Below are 8,902 nucleotides of genomic sequence, written 5' to 3'. Positions count from 1 at the left end.
GTCCATTAAAATTTCCCAAGTTTTCTCTTTTTCTGGCACTAAACTACCAATCATCAAAGATAAGAGTCTTAACAGTGTCCAATTCTCATGCCCATTACCACCAGTTGTTTTTTTGGAATGGAAGGCTTGTGAAATTTTTGTGGCGATTAACTTTATCAGAGTGGTCATATGGAAAATTCTGGATAATAGTGTTAAGGCAGTCAAGTGTGAAATAATTATCTTTAATCAACTTGTGCAAACAAACACTTAATTCAAAAGGCACAACACCCTCAAGAAAATCATGAAGAAGGTCTGGTGGAAACCCAGTTACAGAGTGGAAAAAAGTCAAATGCTTACTCAACACACATTCAGCTTTCACACCACTGGCAGACTCAAGACTGGGGTTTGTTTTAAGGTGAGTAATTAAATCATCATGCCCCTGTTGTGTTCTTATTTGAAATAATCCTTGTCGTACATCTATGCTCTGAATGTCACTCAGTGATGCTAAACAGAAACGACAGAATTTGTCTACCTTGAAACTCTCCTGGAATCCTGCAAGACTATGTGCAGCAAGATTATCGGCAGAAACAGCAAACACAGTTCCTCTGATGTTTCCAGAAAGTTTACTGATGTACAAACCTTCTTGTTCAAGCATCTTTAAATCTTTGACTAATGGATCAAAAAAAGCTTCATAACCAAACTCTTTTACATCCACACTTTTGCTTATAAGTGCTAACTGTATTGCATTGAGATTGCTTCGAAATTCTGATGGCCAGTTAAGAAGAACCCAGTATACTGCAGTTAACTTGTGTTTCTTGCGTGAAGTGCCAAGTGGATTGGCAACTTCAAAATCATCAATGTACAAACAAATAGCAATTCTGAACTCTCTGGAACCAAGAAGTTTGTTTTCTTTATAAAACTTTCCATCAAGATATGACATATAATATCCTGGTGTCTCCACTGGAGTATTCAATGTGTTCTCCAAAACATCATCTCGACCCAGCAAAGTTGTTAACACTTTCAGTATTGGAACATAAACAAATGACTTGTTTTTTATTCGGTTGAACACAAACTCAACTGGTTCAACTACAGCAAAGTTTTTCTTAAAATAAGCCTTTCTTTTGTGACCAGTAGCAAGTGTTCCTCCTTCACAAGCTTTTAAAATGGGTTGCTTTTGTGAATGGTGTCTGAAATATTTGCAAGATCAGAGTTACCAAGAGTGCAGCCATTTTTCTTCAAAGTGTCTACAATAATATTTAAGGTTTGGGATTCTGAAAGTTCTGAGATCTCTTTTAAATTTTCAATAATCTGTTGCACTGCATTTTGTGAAACGTGCAGCACAGTTTGCATGCACAAAAGAAAGCAGCAAGCTTATGTTCAATTGCTAAATCTAAATTTTCTCCTTCAACAACAATACTTGTTAAAATGTTACTGCTACACGCCTCTGTGGTATCTTCACCATTATTAGAGTCCTCTAAAGTACAGCAAGCTTCACCTAATTCATCCTCTACAAGCACCACAGATGTTCTAAAATCCTTCAACGAGTGATTTTTGTGTTTTCTATTAATGTGCACTCGGAATGTGGAAAGAATGTTGGTTTTAAAAATACAATTAGAATATGGACATTTCACAGTTTCATAGTTTTTCAAGTGTCTGCTCAAATGAATAATATAAGTCCTTTCTTTGCAAATGTCTCTGAAATGACAGTTTTCACAGTTAAATGTGCACACTCCGATTTATCACTTTTATAATGCACGCGGCTTAGGTGCGTTTTTAAAGCTCCTATTGTATTAAATAAAGCTAAACAGTCCAAGTACAAACACTGCACTCTTCTGTTGGTTAGATGATGCCAGTGTTTTAATCGATAGTGCTTAATCAGAATGTGTTGTTTTCATGTGAAAATTTGCAATAACGACAAGGTATTAATGGCGTGGACATTATTTTGTTATTTAAACTCGACTTCCTTAAACTTTAAAATTGGCACATTCATTAACATTTCTGATATAACAAGACTATATAAACTAGGACTATTCTGAAATTTTGGCAGAAAAATAAAGAAGTGCAACTAAAGTGAAACGAAGTAAACTGCTTAGCTATGCAAACAATTCACGGCTCACGCTATTAGACTTCCTCCTTTACGGCAGGTTAATTATTCGCGAATTATTATGAAGCTGACCGCTTTCCTTAACTCACACTGTCAATGTCAGAGAATATCACGTACCTCAGAACTAAACAAAATCTTCACAAAATACCGCATGCAATGAAAATGGAGTCACTTTCCTGAATCTGCCGGAATATCTAGGCAATATTTTTACCTCTTTTCTCATCACTTTAAAGAATGAACATATAGATTTATATCTGCAGAAGTCAAATAACATGTCATTAAAGGTTTCATGACATTCAGAGAAAATTTGTTGTCATTGAACCAACCAATTAAACAATCCACGTATTACAAGTAATGGTTTTGAATCTCATCAAGTATGCATCTTGTCATGCCAGTTTACCATTGGAGACCAATAAAATTCTGTCTATCACTGTGCCTTGTGACAGTTGTCCTGTGTACGTGTTTGGTGTCATTGGCAGTTTGCACCTTTCTGCTAACAGTGGAATGACTGGATTTGAAATGCCAGACTGGTTCATGTGGAAGGGAGCAACTAACTCGGAGGGCCAAATAAACTGTAAGGGGAGGAGCCGACAATACTTAAAAAGAAGTGGTGGCGAAGAAGGGGGAGAAGAAAGGAAGGAAGCGACAGATTGGAAGGAGAAGTCAGACTTTAATAAAGGAGGGAAAGCTACATTTCACGCTGAAGGAAGTCGGGTGAGCCCGGGTTCATTTCAGGAAGCGTGCGGTGAAATCGGGAGAGGACCTGACGAGTCAGCGTAAGGGATGGTGTCTGATAGGAGGGTCCCAGGACTTAAGGTACGGCTCGGCGCATCCTTCATAAGAACAAACTGTAAATGATCAGTAACAACGGTGGACATTTAGAGGACGCTTTTTTACATTAATTCTTTTCTTACAATTGTTATTGGCGCGTTGGTGGTTTATTTCGTGATTCGTGCGGTGAGTAGCGAAGAATGAATGTATATTGGGGATTCATTTGCTTTGCACATTTTTTTTTTAATTTACAGAATAATAACATTTATCGTTTAACTGAACATTTGTTTCTGTACTTTTTGTAGTCTAGTGCGAAAGTAGTGTTGATCGCTCGCGCCCTGGATCATTTCTTTTATTTTTTTCTCACTTTGCTGCCGCTTTAGATTGGCTGCGTATTTAATACATTTCCGGGCTCACCGTGTGGGAGAACCTTGTTTTTTCATTCAATAGAGCAGCGGTTCTCAAACTGTGGGGCGCGCGGCGCCGAAGCTGTACAAGGGGGGCGTCGACTAAATGAACAAGACATCAAAATTAATTTTTTACATTTTTCTTTCAAATTTAAATTTGCAAGCATATAATCACAACGAATGTAGTATAACTAAAATTAAAATAAAAATTTCTAAGGCATAGATCTAATGACTAACTGACGAGCGGCGCTGCTTCTGCTTTTATAGCCGCGTATTTTCAATCCAGAAAGTTCGAGACGTATCGGTATCAGTCGCGAACATTCTGGTAACAGTAGATCTGATAATGCGGCGCCACTGCACCATACTGGCAGCGTGGCCAATATCGCCAAATTGAGTTAAATAATTTACTGCGTATTGGGTTATTTTCATACGGAAGCGTATTAGGGCCACGGTGAAAAAAAAAATACGGACACAGCGAAAAAAAAGACTAAATGTCGAGATTAAAGTCGACATGTTGACTTTATTCTCGACATTTCCACTTTATTCTCGCCATTTATGTCGAGATTAAAGTCGACATTTACACTTTATTCTATTGTTTATTTTGTCAGTAGAATGTCGCAAACTAAATATCTTTAAATGAATGTTCAATTTACTAGATTTTCTCAAACCCCTTCATTAATTAATGTAGCACATTAAATGCTTTATATTAAGTGTTCCCCGACCCAGTTTTTAATCTCTATGCGCTTCTTCAACTGACTTCCTCTTGCACTGTGAGGCGCAGACAGCGATCGCCGCACATTGACTTCATGATGTTCCTGCTCCAAGAACATTCAGAATACTAAGAGAAATACTTGATATCTTCTTCACGATAAAATGCAACAAAGCATGTATTAAACATGGGTGGCGTGGCTATAGAGCTGCTCCCTTGCATTAAGGGGTCCCCAGTTGTATGTTCAGTGTAGTGCAAAGTCCCAAAAACTGGATATATGAATGGGTATCGCGCAGGTTTAACTTAAATATTGTGTAAATATTGGGCTTGGTGGGTCGGAGACACGAACACAGGATTAAATGGATGTTCTTCTGAGCGGGCTTTCTTTATTGCATGCGTGCTGTCTTTATCTGACGTACTAAACCTCCAGTTTCTATCCTTGTTTTTTCTTTCTGCACATAACCAATCACCACAAAATAAACGTCTTTGTGAAATTAAAACAAGTTATAAACTTAGACCTCGGAGTTTTCAGAACTTTAAATTATTAAAGCATGTGGGGCACGGTGCTTGCTGGGATGGAGTTTTCAGAATTTAAAAAAAAAAATCTTCATTATACATGCTTAATTATGCCATCCATTCAGGGTTGCGCCCATCCCAGCAAGCATCCTGTGCGAGGCAGGAGTAAATCCTGAATGAGACGCCAACACATCGCGGGGTGAATACGTGCAACATATAAAGTAGCAGGGTCAATAATACATAACAAAACCCCACATCCTACATGTCTTTGAAAGGAAACTGAAACACGCCGAGTAGACCCACCAGAAAAACATGCAAACTCAAGGCAGGGACCCGGGACCCCCTTGCTGCGAAGCAGCAGTGCAACCACCACGCCACCGTGCCCCCATATGCTTTAATACATTTTAAGTTCTGTACATTTTAAGTTTTGAAAACTCTGGGGTCTAGGTTTATAACTTGTTTTAATTTCACAAAGACGTTTATCGTGTGGTGATTGGTTATGTGCAGAAAGAAAAAACAAGGATTGGAACTGGAAGTTTAGTACGTCAGATAGAGACAGCGCGCATGTAATAAAGAAAGCCCGCTCAGAAGAACATCCATTGAATTCTGCGTTCGTGTCTCCGACCACCACATCACGAACCCAACACTTACACGATATTCCAGTTAAACCTGTGCGATACCCATTTATATATCCAGTTTTTGGGACTTTGCACTACACTGAACATACAACTGGGGACCCCTTAATGCAAGGGAGCAGCTCTATAGCCACGCCACCCATGTTTAATACATGCTTTAATGCATTTCATCGTGAAGAAGATATCAAGTATTTCTCTTAGTATTCTGAATGTTCTTAGAGCAGGAACATCATGAAGTCAATGTGCGGCGATCGATATCTGTGCCTCTCAGTGCAAGAGGAAGTCAGTTGAAAAAGCGCATAGAGATTAACAACTGGGTCGGGGAACACTTAATATAAAGCATTTAATGAGCTACATTAATTAATGAAGGGGTTTGAGAAAATCTAGTAAATTGAACATTAATTTTAAGATGTTTAGTTTGCGACATTCTACTGACAAAATAAACACTAGAATAAAGTGTAAATGTCGACTTTAATCTCGACATAAATGGCGAGAATAAAGTGGAAATGTCGAGAATAAGGTCAACATGTCGACTTTAATCTCGACATTTAGATTTTTTTTTTTCTTCACTGTGTCCGTATTTTTTTTTTCACCCGTGGCCCTAATACGCTTCCGTATTTTCATGATACAAATAACAGCGGTTTAATATTTGTCAGACGATAATACGTTCGTCTCGCGCAGATTGATTTCATCGGTGTCCTCGTTTACGAGATTTTTTTTTTTAATTTAAAACATTTAATCGTTTCTTTACATAAAAAAACTAATTAAATAAGAATAAATAATTTTTGGGTTTAAAATTACTATAAACCACACAAGGCATTTTAACAGTTATTAAAGCACTTAAAAAAATAAATTGCAAATATTTCATCGAAGTTAGCCGAACGCATGCAAATCTTATGGAAGTAAAAATGATAGGAGACCGTGACACCGCACGAGTATCATACCTTTGTTTGTTGTATCATGGGTTATTCTCATCTATCTTATCTTATGTAGTGGGCGCAGAATTATTCCAAAAAGAAAAGGGGGGCGCGAAATACAAACGTTTGAGAACCGCTGTAATAGAGTGACTTCCAATGGCGTAGGTGGAGTTCGTGCCGCTCAGAGCGGGACGGGGCTTCAGTTTGCCGCCCTCTAACATATCTGAATATGTTAACCTATTTAAATAGAACAATAAAATGGCGTATAGAGGAAAAACTAAGGTACATTCTGCACATATTTATTCATATATATAGAAACAGCAAAACTTTTTCGCATATAATTATTTATAAGCATCAACTAGACAAGTATATAGTATAGACAGACTGATAAGCCATGTTCTAATTATTAGTTTAATATAATTACGCTGCGAAAAAATGTAAGCCGATCTTGTACAAGTGACAGGTGGGGATGTTTTCTGCGCAAAACAAGAACGCATTCGGATTGATAACGAAACAAAATTATAAATTGTAAATTAGTTGTTTATCTTCTTAGAAATTATTATCGGTATAATGTTTATGTTTATTTTTTTTATTGCCTCATAAATTTCATTTGCTGTGTCTGATGCCATCACAGAAGGACAGTCTGAAAATTATCTTTGAAGCATTTATGGATAAAAATCAGAGAATTTGACTTTTTTTCATTCAAGAGGGCTATTTTTCCGAACCCTGCTGCTTACACAAGAATTGTACTGGGCCTTTTTGACCAATAATTACACCCCTAGCTACGCCACTGGTGTCTTCCATCTCTATATATAATCTTCATTTGGATCTTGATCTTTGTTTGTCCGTGAATGAATTAGAAGAAGAAGCACTAGATGGCAGTAGAGAGACAGCTAAAACATAGGCATTGCATTAATAATCTCCTCCAGGCTTATACTACTGAAGACTGTAGTACTCCAGTCACACCTCAAAAAACAGACATTCAAACTAAACAAATACCTATGTGTAACCTCGTTTATAACCATTGCACTGTGTATATTGCCTTACTCTTTGGATTGCCACAAAGCAACCTGCGAGATTAGAGGAAGGTTGAGAAGACATCGTGAGAGGAAACGATAGCGTCGTGGAAACGAGGCGGACTGTGAACGGACAGAAGCAGAAATGCTCCTACACCACCACATAATTACTATTCGGACAGTGATTCCGAGTAGGCCGTTCCTATCAAATCAATATCCAAGGGTTTTCTTTTGTAATTTGTTTCCCTTATAAAAAAATCATAATGCTGTGCAACGAAGGGCCCGGTTCACGACTGGCAGCAGCGTTTAAACAGGGAGCCATTCACAGGCAACTTTAACACGCGCATTGTAGTTGGGCGCACATGGCTAGTATTTCATATAGTGCCTTTCACACTCTATCACAGTTCCTTACATATTCTTTAATATAGTGCCTTTCACAATCTTTTACAGTATCTTGCCTATTGTTTAATATAGTGCATGCCTTTCTAGTCTGTTATATTGTCTTTCATAGCTCTTATATCCTACCTTTCAAAGTCATTAACCTTTCCTTATCTATTCCTTTAATATAGTTCCTTTCATATCTCTTATAGTGTGCCTTTCACAATTTAATGCAGTATCATGTCTTATTATTTCATTTAATATAGTGCCTTTCTCATCTCTGATGTAGTGTCTTTCATATCAGTTATTACTTTTCACAGTCAACTTTTCCTTACCTATTCTTTAATGTTCCTTTCATATTTCTTGTATAGTACCTTACCAATCTATTATTGAACCTTATATGTAATATAGTCATTCCTATCTGTCTTATATACTGTCTATCACTGTGTTTTATCTGTCCTTTCAGTACCCTTTCTTTAATTTAATAGTGATTTTCAAAGCTATCCCATGCACTGCATTTTACATTCTATCACAGTCATAATCTATTCATAAAATACCTTTCATATCTGCCATTTAGTATCTTACCTTTTATCATTTAATATAGTGCCTTACCCTTTATTTCATAGAATAACCTTCAGTCTTATAGTTCTTTATCTGTTTTAAAATAGTGCCTTTCACAGATGATCACAGTACTTTGTTTCATATAGTGCCTTTCATATCCATCTCATGTACTGTTTATCACAGTGCCTTATCAGTTCTTTAATACAGAGTTCCGCCCCGCTCTCATGTGCCTTTCATATTTCTCATATACCATCTTTCACTCTCTATCATGTTGTGCCTTATCTGTTGTTTAATAGTGTTTTTTTATACCTACTGTACATCATAGTGGTTTTCACAGTAAGACCATGTTTTCTAATCCCAATTAGTGCCTTTCATATCTATTGCAGTTCCTTATCTATTGTTTAACAAATTTTCCATAGTGTGTTTTTCTATTACACTGCCTTATCTTTTGTTTAATTTGTGCCTTTCATAGCCATCTATCTTCTAGAACAGCTTTTTCCTATCTATATCTTATAGTTCGTTATCTATTAATTTATTTTATAATGTGGCCTGTCTATCTGTATGTCAGACTGTCAGTACACTTAGTCAAGGAATAATGGCCATTGTCTTGTTTCTGGCTGCTGGTGTACACAAAACATAATAAAGTAGTCTGTTCTCAACCCGAGGAGCCCGTTTGTCTGCTTAAAAGCCGTTTAACAAAGAGGTGCATCCTCTATTTGGAAACAATTTTAAAAACAAATTCTCAATCTATAATGTAATAAAAACATATACATTGTTCAGTTTATAAATCATGTATAAGCCTGTACGCGTACTGAACGGGAAGAGTATTAGGACCATGGAGAAGAAAAAGAAAAAAAAAAAAAAAACAAAAACACGGACACAGTGAAGAAAAAAAAAAAGTGGATGTCG

Source organism: Polypterus senegalus, chromosome 10 (genome assembly GCF_016835505.1).
Source record: "Polypterus senegalus isolate Bchr_013 chromosome 10, ASM1683550v1, whole genome shotgun sequence".
Lineage (NCBI taxonomy): Eukaryota > Metazoa > Chordata > Cladistia > Polypteriformes > Polypteridae > Polypterus > Polypterus senegalus.
The sequence above is the reverse complement of the archived record's forward strand: the minus strand, read 5'-3'. Positions refer to the sequence as shown.